Consider the following 14,021-nt stretch of genomic DNA (forward strand, 5'->3'; position numbering starts at 1 on the left):
AAAGTTAGCCAGTTCTTTTCTTTCTATTGAAGTAGCAGCATAATACAATTGATTATTGCTTTCTTGAATTCCAAAACAGTTCTTGAGGACTTTGCTGGAAGCGTGTACTGTTCATTCAAAGAGAAATGATTACAGCCTGCAGCTACATTAATGTGTGGACTGTAATTAGTACAGTGTCACTTTAAACAGCAAATTAATTCACAGTGGTTAGGTAAATTGGAACTCACATCTATTTTTCTATAAAATGACTGAAATTTTTAGTGTGCCCCACCCAGCAAAACTGTGCTCCCCAAAGAAAGGGGTGAACTGGTGTGGAAGAGATGTGAAATTTAATTAGAACTAAAGGGTATTTGTCACAAACTCAAAAATTGTTACAAAGCTTGCAAGCTGGGAAAAAAATTGATTCCAACAGTGGCAAGAAATTTCTCCCTTAACTAATGATAGTAATGGGCAGAGAAGACAGTATCCAGATCCAAAGGAAAGCGCTAGTTTACGTTTAATGGCTTGAAGATGAGGAAAAATCACCCTGGCTTGAGTTCAAATTCATATTCTGTGGCTTCAATATTCCTGTAATGTGTTTCTGAAACTGGAAAATAATTCTCTTCTCATTTTGGGTCCAGCCACACCACTGAATTTTATGTGTGGGCTTGGTGGTGGAAGTCAGAATTCCTCTCAGACCTCTAGTTTAGAGGTTTGATTTGATGACCAGGTCTGGAATGGCATCTTCTCATCCCGGAGAAAGAACCCCTTGGACACCTCTGATGTCATAGGAAAGCATTGTGTTCTTGCTCCTTATGCAAACCGCAGAAGTAATGACTGTCTGGCTAATGATATCTGCCAGTGATTGTTCTTGAATGACTCACTGTGAGGACTACACCGGCCAGCTTAGCTGAGAGGCCAGACTTCAATGATCATTCACTGCAGCTTCCAACTTCCACTCACACTGGGGATGAGGGGAGTGAAACACGAGGCAAGAGGTGATTTGCAAATCTCTGCCTACATTCCATCAGGATTCATCATGACTCAAAGTTTATAGCTGTGGAGTGAAAGATGATGGCACTGTCAGACTAGGGAAATGAATCCTGAGTAATGAGCAGGTTTTCTATTTATCCATAAATCAACTTATCCTTGTTGGTGGTATAAAACAGGTAAAAGGATGCTCTGTATGCAGCAGGTTGCTGTGCTAATACATCCTGCTTACTATCTGAGGTGTCGCACAGAGCAGACAATGAGACCCTTCCACAGAGCCTTGTGGGCTCAGACTGACTTCTCTCAGAAATGCCTCCAGTGAACAAAAACGAGGAGACACAAAAGGAGCAAGTGCAGAATAATTAAGCAGAATCTTGTCTAACTCAAATTATTTTCATGCTTTTTCCACAGGGCATCAGCAAATCTTTAAGGATGTAATTTCAGCTCTAACCTTGAATTTCCTTGCTGTAGAAATGGATGGAGTGAATCATTTAGTTTTATCTGAACATAATTTTTCTGTAAAAAGCAGATTAATTCCGGGTCCCAAGTTCCTAGTACTCTGTGTTTTGATTTCCTTTTAGTGCCTATATAGGCACAGTTTAGGGAATTGGTAAGACAGATGGAGCTTGGTTAGCATGATTTTTTTTTCACACTGAATATAAAAGTGGTTGGGTATTTTTTTACTATGCAGCTGAGATATGAAAGGCAGGTGGCTGGAAATAACTAATTTCTAGATAAACTATGTAACTCGTAGCAAAAATCTTAGAATACACACATAAAAATATTTGGGGATTCTTCAAGTGGCAGACTAATAGCTAAAAGCTGTTGTTGCACTCATCATTAGGCAACCTTAAGAGCCACGTTACTGTCAAAAATAATGATGGCATTCCTTTTGATGTCCTCATAGGGAAAGACCTTTTAATTCATAGCTTTGTCCTTTGCCTAATCTGAGGTCTGACCAGTTGAACTGTACTTTATTCCAAGCGAGATAAATCTGGAAATGAACAAGCTGTGACTTTTATTTGAAGTAGATAGGAAAGCTTAAAAAAATTAAAATCTTTTGAACAGAAGTCTGACATTTTAGAGCAAACAGGTTATGTAATTTGCTAAATTCTGTTAATGTGAGTACTTATCAACAGAGTGCCTGAACAGGCATTCAGTCAGTCATCCTCACGAAAATAGCAGCTAAGTACACTTCATTTCCTCGCCTGCTTCTTTGAGTGTGTTTGGAGAAGCAAAAGTACCAAACAAAGTAGCGGCAGTATAAAAGTAATATGTGGGGACTCAGAGGCAAAAAAACCAATAAATCTACCAAAGATTTTTTGAACAGAGATAGCAATAATCTTGTCTTGTGTACCTGGCTTCAAAGTGCTGATCTTTATTATAATGCATAGCAATATATTGTACTGACTTGACACATATATATATAAATACATGAAGGGATTTTCCAGCTCTGTTTCTCAAACCATTTCAGTTGGGAAGGAAATGTAAGTCCACAGGGAAAAGAACGCATAGAAGTAAATACTGTGCTCATAAGAAATTCAACAACAGCTCTGAATTATTTTCGTTAGCATTAATTTATTACTTGAGTTGAGCAAACAGTAAAAAAACATGCTGTCCTGTGAATATCCTCTTGGATTCACAAGTGGATTTCAGTTTAACTCTTTGAACCATTTCAAGGGGTTGTTTTCTGTGGATATTTGATACAGAGCTTTATTAGCAGAAACTGCTCTTAATAATGCCCCTTTTAAATTCATAAGTTTGGATGTTCACAAAAAGTGATTTCTTGAGCTGCATATCCACAGTGCCAGTTAGTTAATTAGACAACTAACCTCATCAGGAAAAAGTTTTACATGGCTTATATAATTAAGAAATGCAGTGTGATTTGCAAATGTTCACAACTCCTCATGAGTGATCTGCAGACCTGGAATTATTAATTATGAAGGCATTCATAAATAATTCTGCAGAACAAATTTGGAAATGTTGTGATCCATGTAAGGGCAATTTTCAAACAAGAAACAAAAGGCAGCATTTGTTTTTACATGATTAGCTGCTAAGTATTTGCTTAGCTTTATCTACTGTTGAAAGAACAGGTGCTGGCAAAGTTGCCAAAGAAATGCTTTCAGGCATCAGGATCTGGGGATCATGCTGGAAAGTCAGTAGGGCTGATTCCAACTGCTGTGAGCTGGCGTGTCTTTGCTGAGGTCAGCTGAATGGCAGCTTTAGATTCCAGGTCAGAACTTGGCTTTTCTGCCCCAGGTCGGCAGCTACTCGGGTGCTTTTTCCATTTGCTGTGTTGACAGTACCAATAGCACACAGTGTTATCTCTGCACCTGATTTCCATTCTTCACTTCTCTTTCGCAGATTGACACATAGGTTGAATTCAAAAGTGCAGGGAAAGAGCTTTGCCTGCGAAAGGAACCTGCACACCAGAGGGTTTACTCTAAACTATTGTGAGACCTCCGGCTACAACACAGGACATGGGAGCTTTTCTGAACCCTCGTGTCTTGTGTTGCAGCCAGAGGGGCACATCTTTTCAACAGACTCTGAGATAAATAGAAGAAACCAACGTGAAAGAGATGTAAAGACAAAGTGAGAGACGGGTACAGGCATGGGACTTCAATGAACATCTAAAGAAGCAGACTCAGGAATGTGACCGTTGGCATTAGCCTTTGAAGCTTTTTCCTAGATCCAGAGGAGATGTCAGATTTCTGCCTGCTCTTGAATGCAGATTCAAAGTTCTGAATCAGGTAGTAAAAGTTACTGTACTTGCAATGCCACTGGCACTGCTACTTTTATTTTTTTTTTTTTTCTGCAAATTTGACTAGGATCGCTGAATTAAACACAAAGCAGTTTGCAATTATCTCATGATCTGTCCTTCTGAAACTCAACTGTTTTGTATCTGTACTTCAGCAGTTGTAGGTATGAGCTATCCATAGAAATAGAACAAGTATCCTCAATGTTTTAAGCAGAGGGAATGCCTATGATTAGCACTGAATTTTTTGTTTCTCACTGGGACAAATTTTTCACTTTTTTCAGCAGCTGACTTCAGGGTGTGCCTCATCTTGGGTAGGAGCTGCAACACAATTTCTTTGTTTTGGATTAACTTTTCCACTTGTTTAAAATATTGCATGCCTTTTTGTCCCATCCAATAAGGTGTACTCAACTGAAATGTTCCTTTGAAATGCTGCATTATATGGGATACACTGGGATATAATGTTTTAAATATATGGATTAAAAATATACTGAAATACTGAAATACTCAGAAGAGGATTATGGACTTATATTTTGAGTTATTAAAATAACATAATAAGGGTGATTAAAAATATTCATGTTCCAGTCCTTCCATTTTGACATCTTTTAGGAAGCTACAAAGACATGTCTCCTCATCTGTCAATAGACATGTTTAGATTTTGGTGTAAGAGCTGAATAATTTAGAATATGTTTCCAGACCATCTTTGATCTCAACAGATTTTGCCCCATTCTCTATTGATTGATTTCAGTGGCAACACACACAAAACAGAGTTCTGATCAAGGGATTAAGAATAACAGGAGCTAAACCTTGGGTCATCACAAGACAGAGTTTTTGAAGATTGCCTTTCCAGACAAATACTCTATTTTTGTAGTCTATTTGCGATTACTATTTCCCAGGGGAAAAATAAAAAGGTACTTTTAAGAAATGTAAATAAATATTCTCACCTTCACTTCTGTGATCAGGCTCGATGTTTCCTGCACAGTTTGTGTAGTTATCATTTAAATGAAAGAAGGTGCTTTCATTAAGAAAGTGGCCTCCTGGGTCACTGGCTGACTTTTCAATGCCATTTATACTCTTCTGTTTGATCTCCTGAGCTTTGCTGCAAGTCAGCAGAATGAAATAGCAAAATAACCCATGAGAGACCAATAGTCCAATGCCATCTATTACCTCATTTATTCCCACTGGGTTGAAAAGCCCAGTTCTTGCATCTCTGTGTGTGCATGTCTCCTCCTCCAACGCTTTTTTCAGTCCTGAAGGATAAAACCTGATAATCTGAAAAATTTTGATAGAGGAGCTCCATCTCTCAGTATTCTCGAATGCAAATCGTGTTCGGATGTCTTCTGAGGGGAAAGGGAGTGAGATAAAATTTCCCATCCCAGTGGAAGGCCTTGGAGGTTTCAACACTTCAGGAGAAAACAGGAACTCATGCACTTGGATAGAAGAACAGAGCTCTGGGTATAAATTTCTGTAATTGCAAAGTTTACTATTACCTAGTGATTTTTCCCTTTCTAAAATATCCCATATGGGCTTGCAAAAATTCCAAGAGCTTCCTAAAATACTCAAAATGAAGGATGTAGATGTACTTCAGGGTTTTTTCAGTGATCTTTATTCAAATACTTTGCTTCCTATTGCATACATTAAGTTTTGCACTTGAATTACAAAGCAAATGGTTTGACAGAAAAATATGCCTATGCTGTGGGAGAGGTGTAGTTTTTTGCTCTGGAATCTATTGGCTAGACTGTACCAGTTCAGTAGAGTTTTGCAAGTAGCTAGCCATCAGACTGTAGCCAAACCCCTAGTTTAAAGAAAAAACCCCAGCAGTTAAGTATAGTTTAATTTTTTTCCCCCAGGAAGTATTGTTATTATAAACTGTAATTAGTGGTTTTAACTCAGGAATATTTCATTTCTCTTACTGGAGAAAAAGCTTCCTAGCTGAGCATCTTTGTTAGAGCTGTCAGTGTCTGCATTCAGAAAAGGAAAAGAGCTGTGATCGAAAACGGGTAATTTCTTGGCAGTTTAGATGCACGCCCTGCCAATCAAGAAAGCTGAGGTCTCCTAATGATCTTAAAATATCAGAAAAAGAAATTTTGTCAAACATTCAGGTGTTTTTCAGAGAACCTATTTTCTCAAGTGAGAAGTTTTATTTGTTGGCAATGGCTGAATGCTTAATTACAGTAGCTGTGCTAAATATCACTGCTGGCGCTTGAGATATATTTAGATTCAGCTCCCTCTGTCTCAGAAAACCCAGCAATTAAAATGCAGCACTGTAACATAACGTAACTGATAATAGGTATAGGGCTAAGGAAGCTTTTAGATGTTGCCAAATCTGCTATTGAAACCATGGATGAAGCATGAAAATGGTGGGAGCTATTTCTTCCCATACTAGTCAGAGCCTGTACTCAGTTCCATCAGTGCAACATGCAGCAGTACAGGGATTTTCCAGGGAATCTGAAGGAGTTAGGTGCCTTTGACAGTAATAATCACTACAGCATTAGTCTTACTGTCTATAATTGATCAGCTTCACAAGATTTGCTTCAAATAATGAAGCAAAGCTCAGTCCTGAACAGACCTAAAGTATCCCCAAAAGCCTCTCCTCTCCTCTCCTCTCCTCTCCTCTCCTCTCCTCTCCTCTCCTCTCCTCTCCTCTCCTCTCCTCTCCTCTCCTCTCCTCTCCTCTCCTCTCCTCTCCTCTCCTCTCCTCTCCTCTCCTCTCCTCTCCTCTCCTCTCCTCTCCTCTCCTCTCCTCTCCTCTCCTCTCCTCTCCTCTCCTCTCCTCTCCTCTCCTCTCCTCTCCTCTCCTCTCCTCTCCTCTCCTCTCCTCTCCTCTCCTCTCCTCTCCTCTCCTCTCCTCTCCTCTCCTCTCCTCTCCTCTCCTCTCCTCTCCTCTCCCATGAGTTTTATCCATCATTTTCTCCTTTTCTCTCTCATGAGGTTTATCCATCCTTTGGGTTCTGAATCACTGCATGTGATTCCCATCTGGTCTGACTTCTTGCACAGATCAGCACAAGTCGACACAATCATCCCAGTTCTCCCCATGGGCTCTGATTTCATCCAGTGTTCTCAGGCAGCGAGAGAGAAGGAAACCGAGTGTGGGACATAAAACCTAAATGTTTATGCTATCCTATCCATGCCTGAACCTTTTGTGATTTCATCTCTTCTCTGCTTCCTGTTCTCCTCCTCCCCCTTCTCTGAATACTCTCAGCCCTCTCTGATTTAATGAGCACTAAAGTCATTAAGCTCTATTAAGGCTCAGACATCCTCAGACAGTCCCAGGACAGAGGACATAGCAGAATGCAAGCTCTAGTACATAATTCTTGACTGTATCTTTAACTGTCATCCATGTGCAGGAAATACAGCACAGTACATCTTGAAGGACAAACTGGGAAGGCATTGTCTCCTTGACACATACTGTTTGACTTTGCTGGCAGAAAACCGCTTTGCAACATATATGGAAAAGGCCTGCACTCTTACGGGCTTAGAACTTTCCAGGGGTTGCATTTACTGTGAAAAAGTGATGTAATAAAGAGCCACCCTTGTCCTCATTTGAGCTCTACTTGCGCTTTGAAAGTCCCATGCAGTTCACTGAAAGTTTCTCCATCTGTTTTCAAAGCATGGAATTTAGTGATTGTCAGAGCTCCATACTGATGGGATAAGGAACTGACTTAGCCTGTTGATCCGTAAAACAGTGGCACTATATGTTACTTTAGCCAGTGAGTTTCCTGGAAAGCAAAGGAGCTGTTTATATTTGCAGGCTAAATCAGTCTGTGATCACTGTATACAGCATGAGAACAAAGGTGGCAATTCACTCAAACCACAAAAAAAACTTATCTGTCATATACAGTGCCATTCTTTAAAGCTTCTTTCAGTATTTTTAAATTGAATTATCATATGTATAGTCTACATGTCCTTGATTCACTGAGTATTTAATTGACAAAAACCCCATTTTCAACTGAAAAGGCAGCTTTGCTGGAAACATAATAATCCATGCACCATTAGTGGTTATAGTCAAAAAGGAACAGTAAAAATGTCACCTTCTAGCTCAGGTCAGCTTCCTGAGTAGATCACAGGTGGTGTTTGTTCACTTTACTGACTAAAATAAATCTTATTTCTCTTGGCTGCAAGAACAGTGCAGCTAATGGAGATTGAGGTGGGCTGTAGGCTGCATCGCATGTATTCAGCGGAGATTAATTTAGTACTTTAATGAAGAATGTTTATCAGTAGTCATGATTCAGGGGAAACATCCATTAAGAGTCTTGAGTGAACTTGCAGTAGTCAGAAAAGAGATTGTCCCTGTAAACTAAGCCTCACCAAAGAGGCATGGCAATCATGTGGGTCCCCACAATGCTCCTTGATTAGGGCCAGGCTGGGCAAGGTAGGCCACTTGTGGGGACATGCCTCCTCCCTGTGGGCAAAGGAAGGGAGCAAGGCAGGATCTGGCAGAGCAATCCTGTAAATCCGACAGAGGGTCGACACAGAATCCCAGTGGGAGTGATGAGGTGAGTGATCGGTGCCTGTGGCAGCAGGACAATGAGAAGGGTTTTTTTTCCCTCTTCACACTGTCCTGCAAAGCCAGTTAGCTGTGAGAGGACATTTTTCAAAGTTGTCTACTTCTTTAAAGGTTGAGTGGCTTCTGTGGCAGTACAAGCCCTGTCCTGAACCCTCCTGCATCCTGCTCCTGGCTGACACAATGATGCTGGCAGCACTGCTGATCTTCATGCACATGATACCAGGCTGCGCCAATTGCTGGGTGCTCTCACCTCAAGCACAGGTTCCAGTCTGGCCCTACTGCACTTTTCTCCCTTGTTTCTGCTCTCCAAAGATGAGGTGGAGCCAGCAGCGGAAGAGAGATCAGTGGGATTTTCTATGCAGTGCCATTGGTACGTTTTCCTCACCATCACTGTGCTGGGAAGACCTCTGAGCTATACGGACCCAGAGGAGGTCTCTTGGTTATGTGGTGTAGCTGGAGCAGGAGGGAATCAGACTGGGATTAGGGTATCCCATAAGGGCAGCATGTGAGTGGGCAAAGGCTGCCAGCATCAGACATTCTGCTCTAAGGGGGCTGGGAGGGAGGGAGAAAGAGTCAGGGGCTGAGGGAGAGAGAGATAAAGGTGATCCAGACTCACATCCTGTAGGACTGCACTGCCTCCTCTTCCAGGGGATTTTGCAGTGTGTACTTGTACTGACCTACTAGTTCAGCTTTATGGATGTTTGGAATGCCATTGGCCCTCAGCACTCCACACAGAAATGCAAAGCCATAATCTCTGCTTTATTTGCAGAAGGAGGCTGGGACTATTTTGAATTTTGAAGCCATGACAATGAAAAAAGGTTTGGAACGGAGAGTGGTGCAGAAAAGGAGACAAAAACAGAGCATGTGTGGGTGTGTGCAGGTGTACTCATGGGCTGAGGAGAGAAGAGGTGCAAATGTTTGGGAGCCAATGTTAGAGACACCTGTTTCCCTTGTGTTCCTCCAGAGCAACTCCATCAAATTCTGCTGAGCCACCTGCCTTCCCTTTAAAGTAATGGGACATGAAACTTTGCTCACAGTCTTTGCTGCAGGAGCCATTTCAGTTTTTCAGAAGAGTTGCAAACCTGCAAGCTGAACCTGAATGTCATTCACAAAAGCCGTTCTCTACATCTCTCCCCTGGCATGGGTGTATCACACCAGGTTACTGAGGCAATGCTACAGTCCAGCATTTTCTGTTTGAATTTTTTAATAAATATTGCAAAAGGCAAACACATTTCCTTCTACTCTGCTAGCAAGAAAAGCAAGGAGTAGAAAAGGCACTGAGATGAACGACATAACTACAGGTGGAATGCATCCACCAGCTGATGAGCAAACAATACCCAGACTAGCGAGAAAATACTTTCAACACTGTGGCAGGGCAGGCCAGGCTTCCCTGTTCCCACACACAGTGGAGTTACAACTCCAGTGCAGTTACAGCTGTGGCTGTCATGGGCATCCTAAAGATACACCAAATCCAGCTGGCAGAAGGTTCCAACCTTTCCGTGGTGTCATCCTCTGCAGAAGGCCTCCCTTGTGTGTACTGGGGCAGTGCCAGGCAGGGAGCTGCAGGGTTCCCATGGCAGCTCTCCAGCTGCATGCATGCTGGAATCGAGCTGAGTCTCCACCAGGGACTGACTCAATGCAGCACACTGACCTGCAAGGGAGCAGATTTCAAGGCCCAGTCGGTGGTGGCAATGTCCTCCCTTGTCACTCCCTGCCAGCAGAAGCCCCTGTGTGCTGGGGACTGCTGCTTAGTCACTCTTCAACCTGTATCCCTCTTCCTCTGCTGCTGTGGGGTAGGGGAGAGGGGAGAAAGGATGATAAATTGGTATCACCACCTAAACCACTGCGCCCAGAGGGCTGCACTTCTGTGTGGGTGCCTGCACCCTCTGTGTCACACTGAGGATGGGGAGGTTGAGTGGAATTATCTGCTTTTGAAAAGTTCATGGGAAATTTAAATGCTGGGCATCTCTGCCAAGCTGTCTTCAAAGGCTTTTTTGCTTATGGATTACCCCTCCTCCTCCAAAAGTATGTTCGTTCACGCAAGAAAAATTAACATTAATGCTGCCATTGTTAATCTAATCTCTTCCTTTTGCTTAATTTTGCCAATGTTGTAAAAAGAAGAACAGAATTCTCTTTTTTCATGGCCTCATATGGTCTCTGTCCATAGCAGAGGCCAGTGCTGAGGAAGCATCTGGGGCGCTCCAGGTCTTTTGCTCTTTTTTCAGCAGTGGATTCAAATATAACCAAGTTAATTGGCCAAAACCTTTTATTACCAGTGCACAGGCTAGGTGATATAGTAAGGGCTGAATATAGTAAGGGCTAAGAAAGTCCTTGCAAACTATGTAAAGGGAGAGTCAATAATTCTTATGCGCTGCCTTCTTCTCTGCAACAGAACCATCCACACGTATTATAAGAAGAGCTGAATCACCGCATTATAAATAGACTCACTACGTATTTCTTTTCCCTGAAAATAATTTCGAATTGAACAGGCCTACTCTATTCACTTTGAATTACTGCTCCTAAGAAAAGAGAAGATGGTGACATTTTCTAACTCTTTCTACTTTCCCCATTAGTAGTCTGACTGTTAAAAGCCTTGACTGTTAGCCTTTGGGATGCAAACCTGCTCCCATTTAAGTCAATGTGAGTTTTATCATTGACTTAATTGGAAGTGAGATTGAGCCATTGGGCATGTGAGTGGCTTTGTATAGAACTTTGAAAAAAATAATAAAGGAGACTGAGGCAAAATGTAGTGCCAGTTTTTTCATCACAGCGATAACCCAGCTTTGCCCAGCCTGCCAAGAGTCATGCTAAGAGGAAAGCCTAGCCTCAAAAGAAGTGCTCATAATATTACAGCTTAATTAGTTTATAGGAGGAAAATGCTGAAGGGGAGAGCCTCTCCCGTTGTTAAGTATTCCAGCATTGCAACGCTGACTAATGTTGTCTGCTCAACACTAAGTTAGCCAGAGTCCTTGCCCGGTTCCACTGCAGCCTGCCTAGGATTCTGTGCTCCCTCCTCAAGCCTTGGTTTTGGTTTAATGACAGTCATGCTGGGTATCTCTGAAAACACAGAAAATATTGTTTTTCTGTGTATCTATTTTTCCCATTATTAATATTATCCCTGATCTTTTAAGTAGGTGATTATTAAGCAAAGAAATAGCAATGAAGCAAGGAAAGAATGTGATAGGGAGATTTACTGTGTGGGAGGCAGAGATAAAATTAGATTTCTTTAAGCTAGTACAGTTATTAGGAAGTTAGGCTAATTTTTCAAGGAGCTGTCACTTAAATAACCTCATCTTATTATTCATGCTGAGGTATTTACTACAAAAATTCCTTCCCCCAGGTCATCATTTTTTCCAGCAGCAGAAGTTGGGAACTCAACAATTGTTTGCAGACCTGAATAATGCAATGACATGTTATGGTAATGCGAATGGTAGATTATTAAAGGACATGATTTAAAACCACTCTGCTGGTTCTAGTGGAATTTGTTTGTTTGGCCTCTTTTAGTATTTTCACCAGCTCCCTCCAAGTTTTCCATTTACAGTCTCAGTGGAGACAGCAGTAAATTTTATCCACCTCAATTTGTTCTTAATGCTGTTTCTTATTATCTGCTGACTTTTCTAAAGGTGCTCCAGCATCAATCCCACTGGCTGTTAATAGCACCCAGTATCTCCACCACCACAGAACTCCCAAGTGTATTTTGCCTTAATTAGTTTCTTTTTTCCCCCATCTCTATTCTGTTGCTCCCACCTAGACTGCCTATGAATTAATCAGACTGACTTTTAGGCTAAACTATGGGCTCTTAGGAGCATGTGTAGCTCTTAACATAGAATACATTTTCCAAGCCCTGAAGTGGGAGGTAGTCTCAAATCACTTGTGGGTTTGGCAGTCCTGCACTGCTTGGCAAATATTTCCACTTACACTTCTTTCAACAAAGTGACTCCAGCTCTGCTCCTGTTCTGTTTTGCTTTACAGGATTGTTTACAGAACTACCTCAGCATGTAGTTCTCAACTCCAGCTTGCTGGCACACCACCCTGAGCCACATGGGTTTATGCAGACTTCTCCTCCTGACTTCCCCAGTGAGCCAGGAGAGGTCTTCCTCAACCCCTGTGGCTCTTTACTGCAAAGTCAGCCTCTCAAAACTCAGGGGAGAACTCTAGCTCTTCTGTAAATAAGGATAATGCTGGAAGGAGGCAGGTTATAGTTCTTTATACCAAGAAGCACAGTAAAGGGATCAAGGGGGGAAAACACACGCTTTTGTCATGCTTTCATTATTTGCAGCCTTAATCTCTTGCTGCTGGTGATTTGCCAATAAAATGGGTTCTTCTTGTTTTAGAGAGGGCACATTTACTTCTGCTATGTTGTTGAATGTTGGCTGAATGACGCCTCACATGCCAAAGGCTCCAGGTTTAGAAAAAGGGTCAGCACACCATGAAGAGCTCTGCTCAACACACGTGATTTGATTTGAGGGCAAAGATATTGAAATGAAGATCATCTAAAGTCCCTCAAAAATGGCTAAGATTTAAGAGTCTCCTTAAAGCTGCAAATCCATGTGTGCCCAAGACCTCTCCAGGTTAGCAGTGAAGAGAAACTTTCACTTCCACAATTATTGGCTGCTGACCTCCTGTGTCAGAGTGCATGTAGCTGTTCCTCTAGGACAAATTTGGGGAGGTTGGGGCTAACACAAATTTCTTTTTTTTTTTTTTTCAGAAGAAATGTTTTCTTGTTTAAAATTAGGTAAATATGAACATGAAGATGAGAGAAATGTGTCCTTAAAACATGGATTCAGTTCTAGTATGTGATAGGGAAAATCCTAACCAGCTCCTGAGGTTACCTCCAAAGCAGCAGCATATGGGAAAAATCAGCTTTGAAACCAACCACTTTGATTCATGTAAATAGGTATAAAAATTCCTGAGGAAGCTCTGAAGTAAACTGGAAAAAGGTTAATATGACTGGTTTGGCTGGGGTGGGAGGTGGTGCATTTTTGAAAATGTTGAGGAAAGATGAAGATAGGGTTATTGGGAGATGCATTTGTCTCTGAAACTTCAGCAACTGCAGTAATTAAGCAGCACCAAGGAAAGTATTTTCAAGACAGATGCAGAACTGGAGTAATGCTAACAGAGACAGTGTACTAGTGATGTACAAACAGCTCTTCTGACCTCTGCTGCTACCTCCTCATGCTGCTCTAGGTCCACGTTTCCACCCATCCTCCTTCCTCTCTCCGTGTTTCTCTTTTTCTTGTTTCTTTCTCTTTCTTTCTTCAAACAAGGCCAATGCACATTCTTTTAATTAGCACCAATAGGGAGGGGAACAAAGGCTGAATCTGCCTGGCAATTTTGCATGCCAAATTCATAAGACTGTCAAGCTCCTCTCTCCCAGAAGTATCTGTCCTTAAAAACACTTGTAACAGAAGTGACATTGTAAACAAGACAAGTGTCCCCAATGAGCAAATGAAGCTTTTTAGAATTAAGTTTTCAGTAATATACATCAGCATTCAGTCAATTGTTTTCTTAACCTGATTATGGCACTGCACTCCTTGTAACAATAAACATTACATTTGTCTTTTGTAGGGAAAGAAAAATGGAGGTAAGGAATGTGCAGACAGTAAGGAAGACTGTAACTGGGACATGGATTCAACGCAGGATGCCTTGAAAACCCTCCAGATTTGTTTTTCTTTTTTGGTGACCTTGTCCAGTTCTTTTAGGTTTCTTTTGCTGCAGTATATGTGACTGCAGGACACCAGTACAAACTCCCTTCTTCATCACGTAAGAACAAGAGACAGTTCCCCCCAG

The 14,021-nt window shown here is 41.6% G+C and overlaps 1 long non-coding RNA gene across 2 annotated transcripts in view; it reads left to right on the top strand.

Annotated features, from left to right (window-relative positions):
- LOC138104868 (uncharacterized) overlaps positions 1 to 14,021 on the top strand; it is a 73,319-nt gene that overhangs the window by 37,568 nt on the left and 21,730 nt on the right. Inside the window, exon 1 of one of the 2 annotated variants that reach the window (XR_011148316.1) lies at positions 3,505 to 3,719. The exons of the other annotated variant lie outside the window; for it this stretch is intronic. This is a non-coding gene — a long non-coding RNA (uncharacterized lncRNA). Of the gene's footprint in view, positions 1 to 3,504; positions 3,720 to 14,021 lie in introns of those variants that run through there. 2 annotated transcript variants of the gene reach the window in all.

Source organism: Aphelocoma coerulescens, chromosome 2 (genome assembly GCF_041296385.1).
Source record: "Aphelocoma coerulescens isolate FSJ_1873_10779 chromosome 2, UR_Acoe_1.0, whole genome shotgun sequence".
Classification (NCBI taxonomy): domain Eukaryota; kingdom Metazoa; phylum Chordata; class Aves; order Passeriformes; family Corvidae; genus Aphelocoma; species Aphelocoma coerulescens.